The 24,208-nt window shown below is 40.7% G+C and overlaps 1 protein-coding gene across 7 annotated transcripts in view; it reads left to right on the top strand.

Annotated features, from left to right (window-relative positions):
- Window positions 1-4,931: 4,931 nt before the first annotated feature.
- Window positions 4,932-24,208, top strand: part of Mpdz (multiple PDZ domain crumbs cell polarity complex component) — a 147,230-nt gene continuing 127,953 nt past the window's right edge. For all 7 annotated transcript variants that reach the window (XM_029476873.1, XM_029476875.1, XM_021161144.2 and 4 more), the window contains exon 1: window positions 4,932-5,116. The gene's annotated coding sequence lies outside the window, so the exon portion shown is untranslated. The remainder of the gene's footprint in view (window positions 5,117-24,208) is intronic.

Here is a 24,208-nt window from a genome sequence, read left to right as displayed (position 1 = left end):
GGGTAGCTGGCGGGTGTCAGGCAACCCTGTGCTCCCGCTACCCTGGCGCTGATCTAGCCGGATGAGGCCTGTGGTCCTACTCAGGCCGGTTTCTGCTTCCCTAACTAATGTAGTCTCCAAGGTGAAATTTCAAGTAGTTTAAATTGCATTTCTCTAATGGCTATGGATTGGGGACAGTTTAAATGCATTTCTTAGCCATTTGTGTATCGCCTTTTGAGAACTCCCTGTTCAGTTCCATGTCCCACTTTTAAATGGCTTTGTTCATTTTCTTGATGTTCAGTTTCTTTATAGAGACACTGGCTTGTTCATGTTCGTTGCTGTTCTATTTATAATATCCAGAAATTGGACACAGCCTAGATATCCATCAGCTGATGAATACATAATGAAATTCTTGTACCAATACACACTAGGACCATATTCAGTCATGAAGACAAAATGAAATTAAGAAATTTATAGGTAAATGGATGCAACTGGAAAACATTCTATTGGGTGAGGTAACCCAGACACAGAGACAAAATTCACATGTTTTCATTCACAGTAGATCCTAATGTTGAATCTTTAGATCTGTAAGTTTAAATTGGAGCATCTGTAGAATACAGGTAACTAGAGAGGGCCTGTAGTGGTTTGAAAACATTGCTGTATCACATCATGTGAGCTTTGAGATTTTATATCCTAGTCCTACTTCTAATTCATCCTTTCTTCCTTGTGCTTGCCTTGGAGGATAGGAGCTCTAAGCTCCCTGCATTAGTTGTCATGTCTACATGCTGCTGTGCTTCCCGGCCATGGTGATGGCCTCTTATCTCTTTGGAAGCAAAAGCCCAGACACTCTTCCCTAAGTTGCACTGGTCTTAGTGCTTTTATCATAGCAAGAAAAAAAGTAACTTCAACTGAAGTCCTTGGAGAGGCGGAGAATACATATCTTCAGGGAGGGTAGAAAAGTACAGGTAATATGGAGAGGACAGGGGGAAATGGGGATGGAGGTTTAAGTAAGGAGAGGGATAGCACAGTGGGAAGAGGAGTGGTGCACAGTGGGATACTAAACACTAAAAACACTAAAGATGCTTGTAAAGTTACCTGGAAACCTATTTTATAAGCTATATACCCAATTATATGAGTTTAGTTGGGGTTACCTCACACAGGAGAAAAAAAAATGTTCCTTCCAGGAGTCACAAGCTGACAAATAAAAAGTCAGAAATGCGATACCTCCCGTGGAGTGTGTGCAGAAATGCCCCAGCAAGCACCATCTTAAGACAGACTCTTGCCTTAGCTCCTACTCGACAGTAAGGCTCTATCCTGAAGACAGCACATGCTTTGGTTGCCGGACATGGAGACATCCATTTGGCATTGATAAGGTGCTCTTTACCACTCCTTAGATTTCATAGTCCTGGAGATGCTTCAATGACTGCTGGTGGGGGGGAAATGCCATTTGTGGATTTCCCTAGTTGTGACACCTATTAACTTTAATAATCATCGGCATGATAAGATATGTCAAGTGTGTAATAGTTGCATGAATGTTATGTGGGTTATCAACTGGTTTCTGATTGGGTTTCAGGACTGCTTCTCATGCCTGCAACTGGAAGTTGGCTAAGAACAAATCTTTGGAAAACTCACACGCCCCAGGGTGAAGCCTACTGCTTTTATTTTGCGAAATGGGCATGGTATCAAATTGCCCTGTGAATCCATATTTCTCTACCTATACACCAGTATGCCTCTCAGACCTTATCATCGAAAAGTCTTTGCACAGGGTGTGGTGGTTAATGTAGAAACTCACAACTTTAACAAAAAGTATATCAAGTAAGTGTCTGTGGAGTACTTGGCCACAAATAGAACACCTGTATAATATTCTCTTTCCCAAGTCTGAGGAATCATCACAGAGGTGTGTACATAAAGACTGCTAGAGACCAAGGTCAAGGAAGAGCAGAGCAAAGCAGAAACTCAAGAGGGAAGAGGTATAATGAAGCATTGCATAAGCATTTATAAAAGTAAATCAATAATCATAAAGTAGGATGCATGTTATGAAGCACAAAATAGTATCCAATAAGAATTTATCATTTCCTTATTGGATCAGTATTTCAGGGTTTGGTTTTTGTTTGTTTTTTTAGGAAGTTAGCCTTCAGTGATACCCAGAGTGGCTTGGGTGTTTACTAGCTGGATGTATGGATGGGCAGCTGACAGAAAGCATGATGTGGGTGGCTCTGTTCTGACATACGGTAGCAGGTGTCTGGAAAGTTGAATTCAGCCTTATATGGACTCATTTCTTTGTGCTCATGTGTGAGTGTGTGTGTATGTGTGTGTGTGTGAGTGTGTGTGTATCTTTTGTGAACTTACATACATCAGTGCAGGTGCCTTCAGAGGCCAGTGATGTTGTGTTCTTTAGAGCTTGAGTTACTGGCTTTATGAACCACTTGACATCAGTGCTGCGAACCACCAGACTTTTCAAGAGCAGTATGTGCTTTGTGCTTTAAATGTCTGAACCATCCCTCCAACACCAAACATACTAATTTCCCCCATTTTGAGTCAGAGTTTCTTTTATGTTCATTGTCTGGAGGGCTCACAAATCCTCAGTTACTAACTTAAGGTATGTACTGTGACTCAATTTACATTTGAAATAATTTCCCAGGCCTGATGTCACAGGCCTGGGAGCCATGTATGAAAAGCACTTCTTTAAGTTACACTAGATAGGTAATGCAAGGAAGTATTTAAACAGTGGGACTTAGTGACTTGGTACTATTTTAAACCACCAAGAATTTTGTTTTAAATAAACATGAAGTGTTGGAAAAAAAAAAAAGAATTTATCACAATGGTTTCATCCTAAGTTGTAGAAGTAATGGCTACTGAAATATATATGAATGGCCAGACTTGAAGAGAGCCCTTAAGATTCCCTTTTGGGAAAGCCAGGTTAGAGCCAGGCAAATGGACAGATTCAATAAATGCTTGAATATATGGAAATGCTTGAACTGAACATATAAATTTGCACATTCTTGGCCATTCGATGAGAGGGTGGAAGTGAAAATGGATTTAAAGGTACATTTAAAACAGAAAGAAGATTCATAACTGAATCTTGAGGAACTCCAGTATTCAAAGATGGCAAAGACAGGGATGCCCCAGGACCTGCAGGTCTACTTGAAAACAAGGAAGCTTTGAAGTCTAGCTCTTGCTTAGGAGTCCTAACACTGATTCTATACAGCCTCTGTGAACGCATGAGAAAACATAAACTATGTCTTAGTCAGGGTTTCTATTCCTGCACAAAACATCATGACCAAGGAGCAAGTTGTGGTGGAAAGGATTTATTCAGCTTAGACTTTCTACATTGCTGTTCATGACCAAAGGAAGTCAGGACTGGAACTCAAGCAGGTCAGGAAGCAGGAGCTGATGCAGAGGCCATGGAGGGATGATATTTACTGGCTTGCTTCCCCTGGATTGCTCAGCTTGCTTTCATATAGAACCCAGGATTACCAGCCCAGGGATGACACCACCCACAATGGGTCCTCCCCACTTGATTACTAATTGAGAAAATAAATGCCTTACAGCTGGGTCTCATGGAGTCATTTCCTCAAGGGAGGCTCTTTTTGCTGTGATAACTCCAGCTTGTGTCAAGATGACACACAAAACCAGCTAGTACAAACTATGAGATGAGAAATACATCCCATGAGTTTAGGCAGTAGAAGGCCTGTACCTTTACCAAGACAACTGTCAGAGCAGTGACTGGCCCAGAAGTAAGGGTCTCTTCCGCAGCTGTGATCAAGAACACACTGGGTAGAGACAGAATTGTGGATAGAGCCTCTCCATCCCTACCCCTAACCCTAGCCCCTTCTCTTTACCTTTGGTTTTGGTTTTAAGATGGGAGGCCTGACAGAACAGATTCCCATAAATGCACTGTAAGAGGAAGAGAAGATGGGATGAACTGTCCCTCAGACTAACCACATCTTCATTTTCAAAAATCCTAGAACTGACTCATAGCCACACATTCTGAAGACATCCAGTCAGAGTTCGCATTTTCCTGCATGTCAAATCTATGCTGATTCATATTTGCGGAACCAAGGGAATTGAAGGTTTGGGCCCTGTGTTGTCTCCACCCAAGACACTGAATCCACTTTAATCAACTCACATTAGCAAGCAAAAATTTTCATTGAAAAGTAACACTTTCATTCTTGTGCATTTCACGTGCTTCCTCCTTTAATATTTAGTAAATGTTAGAGAAACGCAAATCGCTTTTTATTAGATAAAATAAAATTACAACGCAATTCTTGTAAGTATTTTAAAGTCTGCGAGTTTTAAATTGTACACTCTAATATTAGACTTAGAAAAAAAGAGAGCGAGCAAACTGTATTTTCTTTAATGGGTGTGGGGTTGGGGATAGATTGTGGGACTCCAGAGCTGAGGTCAACAGAAAGACAATTGTAAAAGTCACAAAAGGAAAAGGGGCATTTTTCCCCGCCCCACCCCAATTCCCAGCAGCAGACAACTCTGAGCTCTTTCCCGGAGTTTGCTGCTTTTTTTCTTTTAATTGTCTCAGCAGGCTAAGAATGCGTCTTGATGTGCTAAGTAACTTCTCAAAAAAGGACTTCCCTTGACCACCTCTTTTCTCAAGAGGCCACGAATGCAGAGGGCAGTCCTCACCAAGAACTAGGAGAACTGCAACTAGAGACTGCATAAAACACAAAAACTACATTCCTAGCCCAAATTCAAGTTTTTGATAAAATATCAGCAACACTGGAGTGCAAGTATTTCCCGCTCCAATATTTGTGAAATGCTATACTTAAAAAAAGGCATTTCCTTTGGAAGTCACATTTAGGAGCCTGCCCCACGCCCCGCCGCCTTCGCGCTTGTCCGTCACCCACGCCGGCCCCGGCCCGTGCGCCGGTCGTTCCATCCCGGCGGCGGCTGGGCCGCGCCCCTGATTGGCCAGCGCGCCCCGCCGGCGTCACGGCTTCCCGCAGCCCCGCGGCCTCCGGGAGCCTGGTCCGCGCGCAGCAAGGCTGGCCGGCCGTGGGCTCCGGTTCTCGGGCCACGCGTGAGCGTTCGCGCCAGGCGGCACTCCGAGGGCCGCGACTGCAGCGGAGAGGAGCTGAGCGCTCTGCCCACCCCGGGAGTCCCCGCCAGGCCGCCGAGCCGGGTAAGCGGCCCCGCCCGAGCCCTGCCCCCGGGACTCTGGAAGTTTCCCCGGCTGCGCGCTCCCCGCCGAGCTCTCCCCGCGGCCTGCGCGCCTGTTGCTGTGCGCGGGCCCGGGGAGTGCGGGAGGGCCCGGGCCTGGTGAGGGTGGGGGAGCGTGCGGGAGGCGCTTTGTGTCAGAGCCCTGCTTCGTGGGGCGCGATGGTGCTCTCTGGGCTGCTATTCTCCAGGGGCTCGGGGACTGGGCAGTTCCTTCCCGGGTCATAGGCGGCGGAGAGGAGGAGGAGGGGGCGGTGGCAGCCGGGGCGGGCGCGAGGGGGCTGCTCTGCGGGGGGGCGGGGGGGGGGAGGACGCCGAGGATACGCAGGCCTGCGGGCGAAGGTTGGGGTTTCCTTGTAGCATCAGATAAGAGGACCGCGACTTCACTAGCCAGAGGGAAAACTCCTCTCAGTATTGTTTTAGTGTCCTGAGGGGATGAATCTGAGAACTGAGCCCAGGCCACCCCATCCTGTGCTGTAGGACAGCTGTGCAGTTGACATCACCTTTGTGTATCCATAGACCCTCGTTTAGGATGCCCTTCATAAATTAATAATCTGGGAACAGAGGGGGGATTGGTTCTAGGGGTTTGGGAGGTTTTTGCATATAGAACTTGTTAAGAGATGATGAAGATTTTATAAAGATCAAATTATCCAATGTAGTATATTACGGATTTAGAGGCTGATAGAATCCAGGATAGCAATTACATTTAAAACTCTAATAAAATTAAACTTTGAACGCTTTTGATTTCAAGTTCTAATATAAAGTTTTGGAAAAGTGCACCTGGGCTATTATGGATAGAGGAAAGCTCTGTAATTTGTCTTATCTTCCTCACCCCATTTAAAAAAAAATAAGCAAAACTTGATGGGACTTTTTTTCAGCATATTGATAATAGTGCATATGTGTGCAGTGTCTTTCATGCGTTCCTTTCTTCCTTGGATTCTTCTAGTTTCTTCTGGTTTTCTTTCTTCCTTTACCACGTTCTAATTTTACCACAGATCCCTGATGGTGGCTTGGTGAGGGAGTTAAGTTTGTTTTTAGGGTGCTCCAAATTCTGTCACCCAGAAAATGATCCACTGAATTCCTAGGGGTGTCTTTGCATTTCAGATGCTTTTTAAATAGGGAACACCTTGAGGGAGTAAAGGCTTTCTATACATCATACTTTGCTGCAGGTTGGAAGGTACTTAGAGAGATAATTTCAGAAATGCAAATTTGCATTGATTCAGTGCTGGTTAGCACTTTCAACATTTAACTAAAGTACGCAAAATGGTTTACAAATGAAATCCTGGATATGTGTTCTGGAGGTAAGACGAGGGGGTCTAGAATCTTCTGAGCAACAGTGAGTTGCTGCAAAGGTAACCAACCTGAGCTAGAGAAAGACCATTCTGCATATTACATCCTAAGTCTATCCTCATAGATTTGACTGAGTTGAGTTGCGGTTGGCTCCACTTTTTACATTTATAATATGGCTAACATCCTCTGAATTTCTTCAGATTCTTTAAGGCAGAGTTAACATACTGGACTGGATATGACTCCAAATACTGTAAATGCCCCATCTCCAGAGAAAGATCTACACTAAAGAATGAAGAAACAGATGAGTTCTTAGTGAATTCAAGATTGTCCAAGGGATGTGTCTGGCTTCAGTGGGTTTGTAAAAATAGACATTTGACCTTAGGTATAACTAGGCTGTAACTATCCTTGGGTATAGTTACATTGTTTCAAGCATCAGTTTGCTGATAAGAAAGGTATTTTTCTCTTTTAAGTTTAAGCTTTGCTTACTGAGCAGTATTTACACAAATTTGAGAAACTATATTGTTATATTGTAATTAGTTATATAATTTTAGGAGGGCTCCCTGGGAGGAAAAGTGGGGAGGAGAAATCACTGCTAATTAACCAGGTGCCTTCAATATCTAAGGTAGATAGTAGGTGGTAATTGGGAGCTTTGGAGACTTGTTGCATTGGGTTAGGTACTGGAAGGTCTGGGGATGAGTCAGAAGTAGGCATACAAAATAAATACAAAACAGTTTTCTGGAAGCTTGTTGTCTTCACTGATCACAGGGGAGGGGAGAATAGAAAGGTCTTGTATGTGGTCTTGAGATTCATTAAAAAAAAAAAAAAGCAGCCAAAGGGTCTTAGGTTGCTGGACATGATGAAGTGATAATAGTTTTGCTGTTGGGGCTGCTGTTAACGCAAGTTAGTGTTTCTCATTAAGAAGAGAGCATAGACCTGTAGGTGAAATGATTGGGAAGGAGGTGGGTGGCGGGAATTAGAGGGGATGTCATTTTGTATTTTTCTAGAGTAGAATTGAAGGTTTGGGTCAAGGGGAAGTGTGTAGGTGATGAAGGGGAAGGGGTAGGAAGTATGGATGTGTAGGCAGAGTTTTGGTTTTCCCAGTGTTTGTCATTCTGTCTGTGATCTCAAAAGTCATCCAAATGTCCTTGTGTTTTACCAGTAGTCCCTTCAAGGCAGCCCAGTCTCTCCTGTTATATACTTTCAAACTCTCTGGTATCTACCCATTGCTTGCTTCCCCAGCCACTGTGTGTGCAGTAAACGGCATCTCATTCCCAGTCTGGTGTAATGGACTTGACAGCTGGAGAACTATAATGTATGTGCTGGTGATAATGGGAAGTGATAGCCTTGGTTCCCAGGGGACAGCAATCAACAAGTGTGGCATTTGGTTGCTTGGTATCTGTGTCTTTACCTTGTAGATGATGACATCTCTGTATTTCTTTCCTGTTTGTTTCTTTTTGTGTGTTGACCTATTTTCTTCCGAAGAGGATGCCTGGTCTCATTAGATTAAGGCCACTGATTACCCCATTTAACCTTAATTATTTCTTTAAAGAAACTCTCCAAATATAGTCATATGCTTAGGTGCTAAGGATTTGGATTTCCCATGAGTTTGTAGGAAGAAGATGCATTCCTTATCCTATAAGAAAGTTCTTGGAGAAACCCAGCCTGTAAGCTGATTAGAACCAGAAGAATAGGTTGGCCTGGGGTAAAGGAGAGAGGTCAGAGAGGGGGCTGCTGGGTAGTCTAAGCATTGTTGCGGTAATATGATGCTTGGTAAGAAAGGGAGACTGCTATTTGAGGAAAGGCTATTTTATCTCTGGCCCAAGACCTACTGCTTTCTGTAAGTGTTCACTGGGCACTGTATATCTAAGGCCTTTTTCCTTTTAGAAGATAGATAGAACTTTAGTTCTTTCTAGTGTTTTATAAAAGCATAATTTTCTTAAAATATTTCTAAGCCTTAAAAATAGTAAAACAGATTCGTTAAAGAAGAAAATATTAATGTAAACATGGTGATTTGTATGTTTGATTAAAACAACACACTTTGTTTAATTAATTAACTTTCTGCTTCTTGAAGCAGGGTCTGATGTAGCCTCAGCTGGCCTCTGATTCACTATGTAACTGAGGCTGGCCTTGAACTCCTCATTCCTCTGCCTCCACCTCTGAGGTTCTAGGATTGTGTAGAAGCACACTACTATACCTAGTACTATTTCATTGATTTAGAAACTATGTCCCATGTGTGTTTTATGGCCCAATTTTTGTCATAAACTTTTTCCATTTTGAAAATTTCCCCCTTTTAGAAAAAAAATAGAAGATTAAAAATCATATGTAGCCAGATGACTTAGAGACAAGCAAAAGCCATTCTTCCAGTCCTGGCCATCTGGGTGAAGAAAAACCAGTGCAGTAGCAGAGGAAATGGAGACAAGGTTCTGACATTTTCTTTCCTTCCTGTCCTTCATATATTTAGACTTGTTGGGTTTAGAGAATTCTTATCTTTATTTATTATTCTTATAAAACATTTTTTATCTCTAGGTCTAAGATATTGTAAATAAATGCATGAAGAAAAAGTGAGAAAGGAAACATTTGTAAGAAAGATGAAAAGCACATACAGTAAACTAAGTGCACACACACTCACACACACTCACACACACTCACACACACTCATACACATTCATACATACACACACACACACAGTCACACACACACTTACACAGTCACACACAGTCACACACACATACATACACAGTCACACACATTCTCACTCACACACACACTCACACACTTACATACTCACACACACACATACACACACACACTCACACTCTCATAATACACACAGTCACACACACAGTCACACCCTCACACACACACACTCACATGCACACTCACATTCACAAACACACAAACACACTCACATGAACACTCACACACACATTCACATACACATTCACATACACATTCACATACTCACACACACATTTTAATGTAAAACAATTAGGTTCTGGTGAATATTTACCATTATTAGTTTTGATTATATAGTGGATGGATCTTAGCTTCTATTAATTATCATTTATATATTTGTAGCTTTCATAATTTCTTTTGAAGGGTAATAGATATAAATGGAAAAGGTTTTGTGTGTGTGTGTGTGTGTGTGTGTGTGTGTGTGTGAGAGAGAGAGAGAGAGAGAGAGAGAGAGAGAGAGTGTCAGATTGTGTACCTGTGAAGACTTTAGTAGTGTTTCCTGGTCCCCCTTCTCTTTCTCTACAATGGTCACAGTTTTTTTGGGGTACTGAGTTGATGAGCTGATTGCCCTGTAGTCATGGGAATCAAAGGTGGAGATCCCCACCATGCATGCAAAAGACAATAGCAGGGCCCTACATTCAGTCAAGGGTAGAGGGGGTGGAGATAGGAGGCTCCCTGCAGCTTATTGGCCAGCTAGCTAAAGCAACTCTTAAATTCAGGAGAGACTGTGTTTCCAATACAGAGAGTGATAAAGGAAAACACCTGATGTATACCTCTGGTTCCTACAGGCTCATGTAACTCACTCACATATGCAAGCACACACAGGGACATGTACATACACTGATACAGGTGTAGATACATGCACACATGTACAGCATTGCTTATTGTGAAGGTTGAGTATAGAGTGGATCAGGCTAAGTCGGCAAACGTTTTAGTCTTTCTTGTAGCTGATTGGAGACAACATGATAGATCATCTGGGACTGAATTATTGTTTTCTAGCATGAATATTTGTTCAACCCAGGAGGTTCTTGTTTTCTTAGGGAGGCATAGGGCCATTTAACATATTTGTTGCCCTAAAAAGTTTCCTTATGGCCCTTTTATTTCTTTTCTGCCTCCCTTGCCTACCCATGCCCCTTCTTCAGGGACCAGCAGTGTGCTCTCTATCACTGCAGATGAGCTGGCATAAACAGATCTTGACTAAACTGAATAGACTGATTATACAGAAGGCTATAGCTTTTTCTCTATATAATTATTTTTGAGTTCAAACTAAAGTAATTTAAACTTATAGTTACAACTTAGTTCTGTTCATTGCTCTCTACTAGTTCACTGAACATAGATATACAATTAAGGCTTTAATGGCTTAGGATTCTTTTGTATTTTCATTATTCAATTACAGTATATTTATTCTTAATTTTGTGGATGAGTAGAAGTTTTTGCTATAGAACCAATTAGATTCTACAGTTGAGAACTATAAATTAAAACAACAAAAGATAGATTTACTGGCAAAAAGGTCAAACACATAAAATCAATTCTTCTAATTTTACTTGCAAGAAGGCCACATAGAAATGAATACCTTAAGTGGTTAGTCTGAGGTGACAGATAGGCGGCAAGTGTGTGTGTGTGTGTGTGTGTGTGTCTGTGTGTGTGTGTTTGGGTATATGTGTTTCTGGTGTGTACAGTAGGAATTGTTTTGATTTTATGGGCATGGGAAAGGCTAGTAACATCTTTACTAGTAACAAAGAATATATATATATATATATATATGTACATATACATATATATATGCACACACACACACACTATATATATATATATATATATATATATATATATATATATATATATATAAACAGTAACTTTATGTCCCACTTGGGTTAGAAAGGAAGCATTAAGGAAAATGTCTGTGTCTTCTGGTTCTCTTTACCTCCATATCACAATAGACCTTAGGATAGTGGATTCTGATTCCTGTATTTTAATGTGCATCAGACTTTTTTATTTGGCAGTGAGTCTTCAGTCTTCTTAAAGTTAGGCTACTTTTGGGAAGTCATAGAATTTCAGTTTTATTTTATTAGATGTTTCAAAAAAATACTACTGGGAATTTTAAAATAAAAGGATCCAAGATCCTTAACTTTTGATATTATCAGGTGAATAAGTCAGAATAAATAATTCAAGAAATACTTCCTCTGAGCATAGCATATATTCATATTACATATATTATTTATTGTATATTCATAGTAAAGTGAACTTTGTGCTTTATTTCCAGACTCCCTGTCAAAATTCTTTTCATGTGTGTGCATATTTTTAGTATTTTAAAAATCATTTTGTTAGAATTATCTGTAATTCCATATTAAAAACATACAATAGGAATATGTAAGGCTTTAACCAGTAAAGGTGTAATTTGTTGTTAGGATTATACAAATAATAGGTAGTCTGTAAATGTTCCAATTAAGACCATTGAATATACCAAGAATTAGAGACAGGATGAACTAAAAACCTATTTTATTCTAGATCAGGCCTTTCCAACAGAAAGGTAGAAGACGTATGTAATTATAAAGGTGTGTGTGTGTGTGTGTGTGTGTGCTCCTGCACGTGTGTTAAGTGCATGTGCATATGCAGGTTTGTGTGGGCTCATGCAGAGGCCGGAAGAAGGTGTTCTAGTCTTCTGGAACTGGAGTGACAGGTAGTTGTGAGCCAACTGATAAGGGTGCTGGGAACAGAAACCTAGTGCTATGCAAGAGCAAAGAGTGCTCTTAACCCAGAACCATCTAAAATACATAACTTTAAAAATTCCTAGGATCCCCAGAAAAGAGAGATGCAAAATAGAGGAAATTTATTTTAACAGTGTATTTTGTACAGTATCATTTATTCAAAATATTATTTAATTATGAAATAAAATATGAACTACAGATGAAGTATTTGTCTTCCTTTTTTTAAAAAAGTCTCTACAGTCATTGCTATATTTTATACGCAGAATATAAAATAATCATATAGAATTTGCTGTATTTCAGAAGCCAAAGAGATACGCTGGCTCCTGGCTACCATGTTGGTAAACATAGCGCTTTAAATCATGCATCTAAGCTGTGTGGAAGATGCAGTCAAAAGAGGTGGCTTCATTGTGCCTGGACAGAGTATTCTGCTGGCTGCTCCCTTTGAGCCTTTCTTGGATTGTTTTGTCTTTGGTCTTTTGAGAAATGGTATCATGCCAGACTGGGATTGTCCTTCCTCAGCCTTACAAGTGCTTGGAGCACAGGTATATGGCACCTGTCCAGCTGGGTCAATTTTAGTCTTTATGTGTTTGTTTCTACTTTCTGACCCATTCTTGAAAGTGTAATAAAAACACTGCTTTCTTCTTCTATGTGGCTGCAAACCCCTTGATCTCCTTCGGTACTTTCTCTAGCTCCTTCATTGGGAACCCTGCGCTCTGTCTAATGGATGGCTGTGAGCATCCACTTCTGTATTTGTCAGGCACTGGCAGAGCCTCTCAGGAGACAGCTATATCAGGCTCCTGTCAGCAAGCTCTTGTTGGCATCCACAGTGTCTGGGTTTGGTGGTTGTTTATGGGATAGATCCCCAGGTGGGGCAGTCTCTGGATGTTCATTTCTTCAGTCTCTGCTCTACACTCTGTCTCTGCAATTCCTCTCATGGGTATTTTGTTCCCCTTTCTAAGAAGGATTGAAGTATCCACACTTTGGTCTTCCTTCTTCTTGAGTTTCGTGTGTTTTGCAAATTGTATCTTGGGCATTCTGAGTTTCTGGGCTAATATCCACTTATCAGTGAGTGCATACCATGTGTGTTCTTTTGTTATTGGGTTACCTCACTCGAGATGATATTTTCTAGTTCCATCTATTTGCCTAAGAATTTCATAAATTCATTGTTTTTAATAGCTGAGTAGTACCCCATTGTGTAAATGTACCACATTTTCTGTATCCATTCCTCAGCAAGAAATTATGTTCCTTCTTCCGGATCCCTTCTTTTCTCTGTCCATCCTCCAGGGAGGGGTTGATGTGTCTCATCTTCAGAGTCCTATTGATTCCTGATAATGATGTTGGGTGCTTAGTGCATCACAGTATGATGCTGGGTCATCCATTCTGTTCGGACTCAGATGGTAGGCTTGTGTCCTTATTCTCTGCCATTCTTGTGCTTGCAGTCGCCATGCCAGGCAAATGAAGATTTTTATACAGTTTGAGTATTCATCTTTAATTTTAAGAAGATTGAAATTAGATGTGAAAATATGTAAACACAGGTCCCTAAATTGTTTGTGAAGAAAAAGGAGATGCAAAATGTGCACATGGGAAAGCAAGAGGCTTAAGGTTGGAGACACGAGCACTTAAAAATGTACTGTTATGTTTAAGAGTTATTCTGTCATTAAAAACTGTTAGAAACAAAGCTTCATGCCTGATCACACTGAATGACACTGGTGTCTTCTTTTATCTGATGGTGAGGAGGTAGCTAGAGTGCTTTTCCAGCATGAAGAAAGCCTATGGATGACTACTGCTAGCTGGCAGCTTGACAAGATGTAAAAACACTCTTGGGTTTTGAGCGCAGGCAGTGATGCTCTTTGCTTTCTGAGCCTGGGCTCAGGCATTGATGCTCTTTGCTTTCTGAGCCTGGGCACAGGCATTGATTATGCTCTTTGCTTTCTGAGTTTCTAGCCATCATACCATAGTCACCTGCTTCACACTCCTATTGCTTTGACTGCTTTGCCAGGGTGGAACGAACCCTTGAAATGTGAACTGAAAGAAACCATTCTCTCTTGAGTTGTCTTTTGGAGTATCTTGTCAAAACAATAATAGGAAAAGAAAGTTAGATTCTCTGTGTTATGTTGGAATACCAAAAGAAAAGAGGAGGAGTGGAGGGTGAGATGGAGTGAAGCCCTCATTTGAAGGAGAATGGAAAACCTGGATTCTGAGCTCGTCCTGTTGCTAAATCTCCATATGCCTCATATCTAGGAAGGTTTCAGTGATTAGTTAATGCTTGATGAAGTCATACAGTCGTCAGTTTTGGACTTGTTAATTTGTGTCAATGTCTACATTTCTAGATTAATATGTATAGTTTTATTTTGTGGTTGATTTTCTAAAGCAACCAATAACATCAGTTTATTTCATACGATGAATATTGTAATAAAAATGTCTGACGCCTCTGTAACATCTTTAAGTGCTGACTTTTTTTTCTGACAGTCAAGCTACATGCTTTCCTCCATGCGTCTTTCTGCGCTTTTCAGCTTATTCACTTTATCACAAGCTCTTCCTTCCCACCTGCAGTTGCTTCTCCGAGTCTTGCTGTATTAAGTCAGAATTAAGCTCTTTCCATTAATCTCTCTGGTTAATGACACTTTATGTGTCACTACTAAGACTAAATTTTTCAATTTGGAATTTGTCAGGTTGAGTTCTACTTCTTTCAACCCCTCTGGGGCGGGAGATGATTTTTAGGACTGTAGGTAGTATAAAAAGTGTCCCTGGCTGAGGAGATGACTCAGTGGATAACGTCCTTTCATCCAAGAACGAGGGTCAGGGTTGGGATGCTCAGAACCTATGTACACACTTCAGGCCAGATTGCAGGTCTCCTTAGTCTGACAACTGGGAGCCAGAGGCAGGATTGACTAGGTAGACTAGTCGGGGGTCCATGAACTCTGGGTTCAGGTAGAGACCTTGTGTCAATTAAAAAAAAAAAAGCAGAGATCTGTCAGGGATGGTGGCTAACATCAACTTCAGGCCTCTAAATACATAGGCACAAATGCACTCTTACATCCATGTGAAGACGTGCGCGCGCACACACACACCCCATACTTATACAAAAAAGAGTTTTCGGTAACTGGGAAAGGTGTCATGAAACTTTTTGCTTTGCCACATCAGTAATAATGGGGTAGTTTACTGTTCTTACTCTAGAAATGAGTAACTTCGATTAAATTAGGGACTTATTGTGATAGCTGTTGGAAATACAAAAATACAGAGATTAATATATGGACATTACATCGAATACAAATTAGTAATCAAAGTAGTTTTGCATGTCTATTGCTTGTAGGCATTTGCAAATGTTAAAGATAGCTGATTTTGCCAAGTGGTTAGAACAACTCAAAGAGGAAAGTACTCAACCTAGGGTCACATAACTAAGAACGTGATGTGTTTATTCAAGAGAATTATCTAAGAAAGCAACTATGAACCTTGGAAAGCCCAGCTACCTGAGCTATTTAATCTGAAAACGTATAACTGTTGCTTGTCCTACATCATTACTGTTAGAAGCCAGCACAGGGAGTTGGTGCTGGGGACTCCCTTGCCTTTGATCTGTGGATTCCCAGGTTGGATCTATCTACATGTTGGCTCTGTTGCATATAGGCTGTCTGCACAGAGAAAACACGGACTTCCTGACCCCCTGTCTTATCTGAAAATGGGAGGCTCTAAAAGCATCTGTGAAGAATACATGTCATTGGCTCAAGGGAAAAGGGATATACTATTCATATTTCATAGATAGTTCAGTTGTATACATTAAAAATATGTGCATATTGTTTTGTTCTCAGGATGAGTCATTACAGTAGATGTAAAGGCAGGTAATACTTAGGCACAATTTTGCTGCAAGTAATACTTAGGTAAAAATTTGTTTGTGGGTTTCTCAAGGCAGGTTTCTCTGTGTAGCCCTGGGTATCCTGGAGCTCTCCATGTAGACCAAGCTGTCTTCAAACACAAGAGTTCTACCTGCCTCTGCCTCCGAAGCACTGGGACTAATGGTCTGCAGCACCATGCCCTGCACAATGCAATTGCATTAGCTGCGATTAGTGAACATGTATTTCAAAAGCTCCAAATAGATTGATTGTTGCCTTCATTTGTAGATTACAACTCTACCTACATCTTAGATATTTCAGTGGTAATATATCTAAGGGAGTATTTGATGGTAGATTGTGTTTGAGGAGCCAGGCTACTTTTCTCAATCACAAAAATTATGCAGAATATGACAAAGACTTTGATCTTTCTTCCTTATTTACTTTTGTTCCATTTCCAAACTCATTTGTAATCAAATTAATTTTAAATAAGTTTTGCTATTTAATTATGTAAAATCTTCATATGTGATTTCAGTATCTCTAGGAACATAATGATGGCTCCGGTAAAATCTCTAGGATTGTACTTCTGTGTCTATAAAATCTGGTGTTAGCAAGCTTTGAGATTAAACTATTTTACTATTTTAAAATAATTCATCATTAATAATTATGAAAGAAATAGTTGTTGCCTTACATCAGCTAAATTTAAGGGTTTTGAAGTACTCCATGGAAACCACAGTAGAGAATGGCCTTAGAAAGTGGGGTATGCTCACTGGAAACAGCTCAACTCCCTCACAGTCCCCGCTTTTCTCTAAGCAGACCTGGAACTCAACCAAGCCATTAGTCACCAAAAGCATAGCATGGGAGAGAAAAGGGCCACATTAACTCTAGCTCTAGGGTGTTGTTTTCTTACCAGACAACTTCTGATCAGCAATATGAGCCTGTCTTTTCTTAAATTAACTTGCAAACTTTCTCTTTACTCCTATCCAGATTCAGCGAAGGGAAATCATGGCAGCCACACACTGAATTTAGAAGCGCTGATTGATGAGGAAGGATAAAAATACCTAATTACGTGCAGTGTTTTATAGCTCAGGGTAACTACGTAGGCGAAGTGACAGAGGACACCCTTGATGATTTCTGTAGGAAAGATGCAAGAACTGGAGAACCACTTGGGAAAATAATGGAGAATGTTTGAAATAGATTTAGTCTTAAGAGCTAAAAGGTACCGTAGAAAATGACATTGGAAGAATTGTATAAACTTGAGGTTGTTAGAGAGCACCTTGCCTCTCCCTCTGTCCTAATTCCATAGTGTTTTTCAGAGAAGTTTGTCTCTATTCTCTACCTGTTAGAACTCCACTGAGGAATGTCTCTGTTAGAGTTGACAAAGCCACATATTGTTCTGCCTCAGGATTGGCTCTCCCATCTCACCAACTCAATGGAAATCCTGTGACCGAGTAGGCAGCCAAGGAATGACAGACATCTTCAGTACCAGCCCCTCCTCCTGCAACTGTGAACTCTTGCAAACCAACTGCCTGCCAAGGTTCTGTGTCCATGGGGATGCTTGAGTCTCCATGCGTTTTATAAGCACCAAGGACACAATGTGCTCAGTTCATTGGGGAATTGTCTTGTTCCAGGCAGGCAAAAGGACAAACAGCGAGCGCCAGAAGTAACTTCTCTAGAGAATTAATTTCCAGTATAGGAATTACACCTGAGGATTCTGTAACACAGAGTTTATCCTTCTGTGGGTTTGAGGGCTCCCAAGAAAACAGTGGCCCAAGTGAGTTGTTTTGTGGGGCCGGGGCTGGATCTAGAATCTCCTCTTATTGATGTGTTAATTTGCCAGAGCCACCCTTGGAGGAATCCCTCTGCCTGGCTCTGTCCAAGAAATATGTGTGGCATCTGGTATCTTGGCCATTAACACTGAAAATGAGGTTCTGAACAGGGGCAAACTGCCCAACAATCCAAATTCCCTTGACTTTCACTAAGGAGTAAGAGAACAGAAGAGAGTAAATTTCCATTAGAAGCACCATTTCCTGAGTCAGTATGCTGAGGGGAGTTGACTCTGGAGAAGGGTCCTGTCATCTAGGCCTGTGGGTAGAACACAAGAGAGACAAGTGCCAAAGACAAGGTATCAGAACCGAATTTTAATATTTATTTTGGATTCTTAACAATAACAACAACTTGATGAAAGTGGAGAAGGGAAGGCATAAAATACTAGAATAACTAAAGCAGATTTGATTTATCTAGTACTCTTTAAAAATGTTCCACCAATTTGATACTTGAAGGATGGCAACAGCTCTAAGCCACAGACCTAGAAACCACTGGTTTATGTGGACCAACCACAGTGAGCATGTGTCTCTCAGCTACGTGTGTTTTGAAGTTTTTTTCTAACTCTAGAATTGACATCAGAGTAGATTACAAGCAGAGAATAAAAGAATTTAACTAAAAAAATTACAAATCATAATTTAAATGTGTAACTCAGGAAGTAGATTCAAATCTATAAAAACAGTATTTTTGTGTTTTGGGGTATCTGTAATTTAGGAAGGAAACACATACGTTTCTGAAGGGGTATGAATACCCCTTTAGGTAGCCATCTACAAAATGAATGTGGACATACATATAGACCAAACACACATACACAAAAAATAAAAGGAAAAGGATAAAATAAGTAAAAGTAACTTTCAAAGCCCACTTCAAAGTAATTTTGAAAATTAAAGCAAAGTTAAGGAATGTTTGTTAGTTTGAATGTATTTGTTATATAAATATATTCATAACTAATAAAATGTTTAAACTTGAATTTTCTACATATTTTTCATCACCATGGGATCTTTGTCCCTCTAAAAAGAGAGGAAGTTTTAAAACTAAGGAAGTGAATAGAGTAGCAGTCCTAAGAAATGAAAGGATATAATACCATTGTTATTTTATTGGATGTTTTATGTACTTACATTTCAAATGTTATCCCCTTTCCTGGTTCTCCGGGCCCTGCCTCTCCCATATCCCTGCTTTCATAAGGGTGCTCTCCCTCCCACCCACCTACTCCCACCTACTGCCCTAGTATTCCCCTGCACTGGGGAATGGAGCCTTCACAGGACCAAGGGCTTCTCCTATTGATGGCAGACAAGGCCATCCTTTGCTACATATGGAGATGGAGCCATGGGTCCTTCCATGTGTACTCTCTGGTTGGTCGTTTAGTCCCTGGGATCTCTGGGAGAGTCTGGTTGGTTGATATTGTTGTTCTTCCTATAGGGTTGCAAACCCTTTCAGCTCCTTCAGTCCTTTCTCTAACTCCTCTATTGGGGACCCAGTGCTAAGTCCAATAGTCCCTTCCCTTCCCTTCCCTTCCCTTCCCTTCCCTTCCCTTCTTTTTTTTTTTTTTTTTTTTTTTTTTTTTTTTTTTTTTTACAGAATTCAGATGTTTGCAACTGCATGAGTTATCTTGGGAATGAGACCCTTCCCTTTTCAGTCCTTTCTCTAACTCCTCTATTGGGGACCCAGTGCTAAGTCCAATGGTTGGCTACAAGCATCCACGTCTGTATTTGTCAGGCTCTGGCAGAGCCTCTCAGGAGAAAGCTATAACAGGCTCCTGTTAGCAAGCATTTCTTGGCATCTGTCATAGTGTCTGTGTTTGGTACCTGTATATGGATGGATCCCCACGTGGGGCAGTCTCTGGATGGCCTTTCCTTCAGTCTCTGCTCTACACTTTGTCCCTATATTTTTTTTAGACAGGAGCTCTTGGACATAGTACTACATGAGGATCCAGCTATTCCATTCCACCCAAAAGATGCTCTAACATATAACAAGGACACATGCTTCACTATGTTCATAGCAGCCTTATTAATAATAGCCAGAAGCTGGAAAGAACCCAGATGTCCTTCAACAGAGGAATGGATACAAAAAATGTGGTACATTTACACAATGGAGTACTACTCAGCTATTAAAACAATGAATTCATGAAATTCTTAGACAAATGGATGACTAGAAAATATCATCCTGAGTGAGGTAACCCAGTCACAAAAAAACACACATGGTATGCATTCACTGATAAGTGGATATTAGCTCCAAAGCTTGGAATACCCATGATATAATTCATAGACAACATGAAGCTCAAGAAGAAAGAAGACCAAAGTGTGGATGCTTCCTTTAGTCCTTAGAAGGGGACACAATACTCACAGGAGGAAAACAAATTGTTTTAGTCTGGCTGGAATTAAGTCACGCAGACTGAATGAAATTATATGTGTGTGGGAACTCACCAATGGTGATGACATTTACAGTTTAGTAGCTTCAAGTAACATTTTTTTTCTCCAATAAGTAGAGAAGATTTGAAAAGTACTGTAATTAAAATTAAACAAACAACCAGTCAGTTCTCCCAAAGCAGATATTGTTAATATTTTTACAATTGTTGCCAATCTCTTATTTTTTTAATTCTTACTATGAAAAATTTCAAATAATACATGATCAAATAATACGTGAAGGCAAGGTGAAGGGTGGAGTCTAGCCAGTCAGCTCATGGCCGGGCTTGTTTCTCTGCTTCTCTAGCATTTCCTTAATCATTGTCATGGAAACAAGTCCCAAACACTGAACCATTTTATCTGTAAGTATTTATACACTCACTGATCTACTTACAAAAAAGTAGAGTTTAGCTTCCTTGAAAGAAGGAAAGACAAATTCCTGGTAGATATTCCTTGACTTGAGGCTACCATACCTGTTTATTAATAAGTACTATATGAGCAACTATCTAATAAATACTATAAGCTCATGACTGAGACGATAGGAATTTATCCTCTGAACAGTTCTGGATTTTGGAAAGTCCAGGGACTATATTCAGTCTAAATGAAGTCAAAAATTAAGTAGACTGGTACAGACATTCAACACAACCAACTGCCCATAAAAATCTGATCCAGTTGGATCTATGTATTTTTAGAACCCATCAGTAGTCCTGTCAAAGAAAGATAACATTCATCTTATGTGATGTTCATATATTTAAAGCAAACCAATTTTAAAATGCAATATTTTAAAGAACTTCTCACGATAAAGTATACCTGTTTGTATTAATGTTTAAAAATGTAGCTGTTGGGCTGGAGAGATGGCTCAGCGGTTAAGAGCACTGATTGCTGTTCTGAGTTTAATTCCCAGCAACCACATGGTGGCTCACAACCATCTGTCATGGGATCGGATGCCCTCTTCTGGTGTGTGTCAGAAGTCAGTTACAGTGTACTATGGGTCACCTCCCTAGTACCCCATGTAGGAATGCTGGAATCTGTATCGTACTTGCTTTCTCTTGTGCGCTTTAGCTCATTGTGGCTTTAGCTCCTTACCGACTCATGATCTGTCTTTCACTCTCATTTATTTTTACTTTCTTCTGTATTCTGAACATCCCTCTTGCATGATCTCATTTCCAGTTTCCCTTGCATTTTGCATATCTTTTATACCATCACAGGTCATTGACCTGAAATACAATCTGATCATATTACATACTTGACCAAATTAAACTTTAAATAGAATCCAAACTTTTGTATTCAGGTTCCTTAGTAATTTGGAGTGTCCTTATCCCTAGCTTCATCATGTCTGTCAGAGGTAAGAAAGTTCTGTATTCAGAAGGTGCCATGTATACTGCCTTGCCACACTGCACACTCACCATCAGCTCTAACTCCTGCCCATTTTTTAGGAGTCTGTGAGGGGTATGGGGTCTGTAGCTCTGGGAAGCTTTTTCTGACTTCTCACTGTGGCCTTGGGATCACCCCTTTACATTTCTGTTTTTTCTTTTTGTTGTTGCTGATTACTGTGTCTTCCATTCACTAAGCATTGGATTGTTATACTGTCCTCATTTCTCATTTCTCTGTTTGTGTCACTTGACAGCATTCCAGTCATATGAGCACACTGTGACTGAATCAGTAAAAACCAAAACCTTCCTCTAATCCGTATTTTCACTTTTGAGAGATAATTTAACTCACAGCCCTACAAAGGTAGCACAAGTTTGCCAAGCGGAGATAATATTGATCAGCATGTGAAGTACTTAGGAAGTTAAGTTTCTTTGACTTTGGAGTAAGTTTAGAATTAATAAATTCTGCACTTATTGTAGGAATCCGGAAGGATTTATAACTGTGAATGTGAAAATAAACTTGCATTCAGGAATGCTTTTTTGATCAGGGCCTAAAAAATGAGGGAGACAGTTCAAAGGAGGAGATGCTAGTCAAAGTGTGCTTGCAACTACTGGGCAGCTGTGGTGTGGGTAGATGCTGTGCTGCGTCCCTGCTTTGGAGACGGCAGTTCAGTAGTGTTACCCAAAGTAGGAATTATTAATGAAAGTGTCCATTTTGCCATCACAAACACTTGCAGCTATGACAGACTACCCATGAGACATTATATCCTGGCTTTTGTCTGCTAGCTTCAGGAAGTGCTGAGGCTAGCTGTGAAGGGGACAGAGGCTAAATTTAAATTCAGTGACAGATGCTGAGCTACCTTGATGAGATTTTACTATCTTATATTTACTTATGCTGTAGTAAGAATTGAGTATAATAACTATAAAAGTGTGAGCATTTCCTGCAGCTTCTCCTCAGAATTTTTTCTGTCTGTGCTGGTTAGACTTTTTTTTTGTTTTGGGGTCATCAATTTGACAGACTAGGGAAAAGCAGGCAAAAAAGTACCTCAGTTGTAAAATTGCCTTTGTCAAACTGGTCTGTAGCAAGCCCATAGAGTGTTTGTTTGTTTGCTTGATGATCGATGCCAGTGGGCCCGGTGGTTCTATATTGTGTGAGAGCCAGCTGCGTGAGCCAGGAAGAACAAGCCAGTGGGCAGCATCCCTCCATGGCCTGGGTTCCAGGTCTGCCGACTTTCCTTCATGATGGACTATAACCTACAAAATGAAATAAACCCCTTCTTTCTCTCCAGATTACCTTTGGTCATGGTGTTTTCACAGCAAACAGAGAGCAAACTAAAGTGCTAGAGCGAAGCAGTTGTTTTGTTGTTGTTGTGTTGGTTTGTTTCTTTGCCAGTTGCTGTGAGATCTGTGTATTTAGGATGATTTACTGTTTGAATCGCGTAAGTGTGTGCCTGCATACTTCCAGAACAGCTTGCCAGAGAGCAAAATGGCCAGTTAGTACTTGCTCAAACAAAACCAAATATTCAGTTTATCTTTCATTCCTTGCAGAAAAAAAAAAATAGTGTTATCAACCCATTGTTGGGCAATGAAATGGTCACAGGGAAAGTCTTCAGAGACTTATTAAGGATCAACAAACTTCATAATAGAAGTTAACAGAAAACACATAGGCCTAAGATTATAAATGATGTTTTAGTATTAGTATCCCTAAGCAAATACAAAGATAACCAGATTGTCAATAAAATGATCAGTTAAACTTGAATTTTAGATTTTAGTACAGATATCACTGGAGATATATCTACACACACATACATACGCACACACACACTAAGAAAGTAGTAATTTTCCTGTAGCTCAAATTTGAGTAGGCATTATGTTTATATTTGTTCATTCTGGAAGTCTAGATGTACTTAGTCAAGATGCAAAACTAAAGAAGAATGCAGCACTCCAGCGCTTTCTTCTCTCCCCTCTGGCCTGACCATGATTCACTGTGAACAGTTTTGTAAAATCCATGGAAATAGTTTTTTATAAATATGCAGTTTTGTGGTTCTTACAAGTTTATATCTTTCAATTTCTACCTACAATGGATTTTATATCCTCTTATTTTATAGAGGTAGTTGTACCTTAATACACCATCTCATACATTCTCTTTTAAAAAAATCGATACCTCTACCAAGTATATTCAGGACAATATAGAAAATAGGAGATAGAAGATGAGTTCAGAGGTTCATATTTCTTATCCTTGGTAGGCTGAGGGAATTGGATTAAGAGCTTGAGGACTACATAATAAGATTAAGGGCAGTCTGGACTGCATAGTGAGCCCTGTCTAAATAAGTAGGGCCAGCGTGATAGAGTGTAGACTTGCAAATCAGGCAGAGGGGATTTCAAGTCCAACTTACCCCCCCACTTAAGGGCTCTGTGACTGTGTGATGATCTTGCACTGTCCTTGTCTGGAAGATGGGCGAACAGTTTGTAGGACACTGAAGGAACACTCTGTCAGGCACTGGAGGAGCACTCTGTCAGGCACTGGAGGAGCACTCTGTCAGGCACTGAAGGAGCACTCTGTCAGGCACTGGAGGATCATTCTGTGGGGCACTGAAGGAGCACTCTGTCAGACACTGGTGGAGCATTGTGTGGGGCACTGAAGGAGTACTCTGTCAGGCACTGGAGGAGCACTCTGTCAGGCACTGGAGGAGCACTCTGTCAGGCACTGGAGGATCATTCTGTCAGGCACTGAAGGAGCACTCTGTCAGACACTGGTGGAGCATTGTGTGGGGCACTGAAGGAGCACTCTGTCAGGCACTGGAGGAGCATTGTGTGGGGCACTGAAGGAGCACTCTGTCAGGCACTGGAGGAGCAGTCTGTGGGGCACTGGAGGAGCACTCTGTCAGGCACTGGAGGAGCA

This window comes from Mus caroli, chromosome 4 (assembly GCF_900094665.2).
Source record: "Mus caroli chromosome 4, CAROLI_EIJ_v1.1, whole genome shotgun sequence".
NCBI lineage: Eukaryota > Metazoa > Chordata > Mammalia > Rodentia > Muridae > Mus > Mus caroli.
Note: the sequence above shows the minus strand (reverse complement) of the source record. Positions and strands in the feature narration are given on the sequence as shown.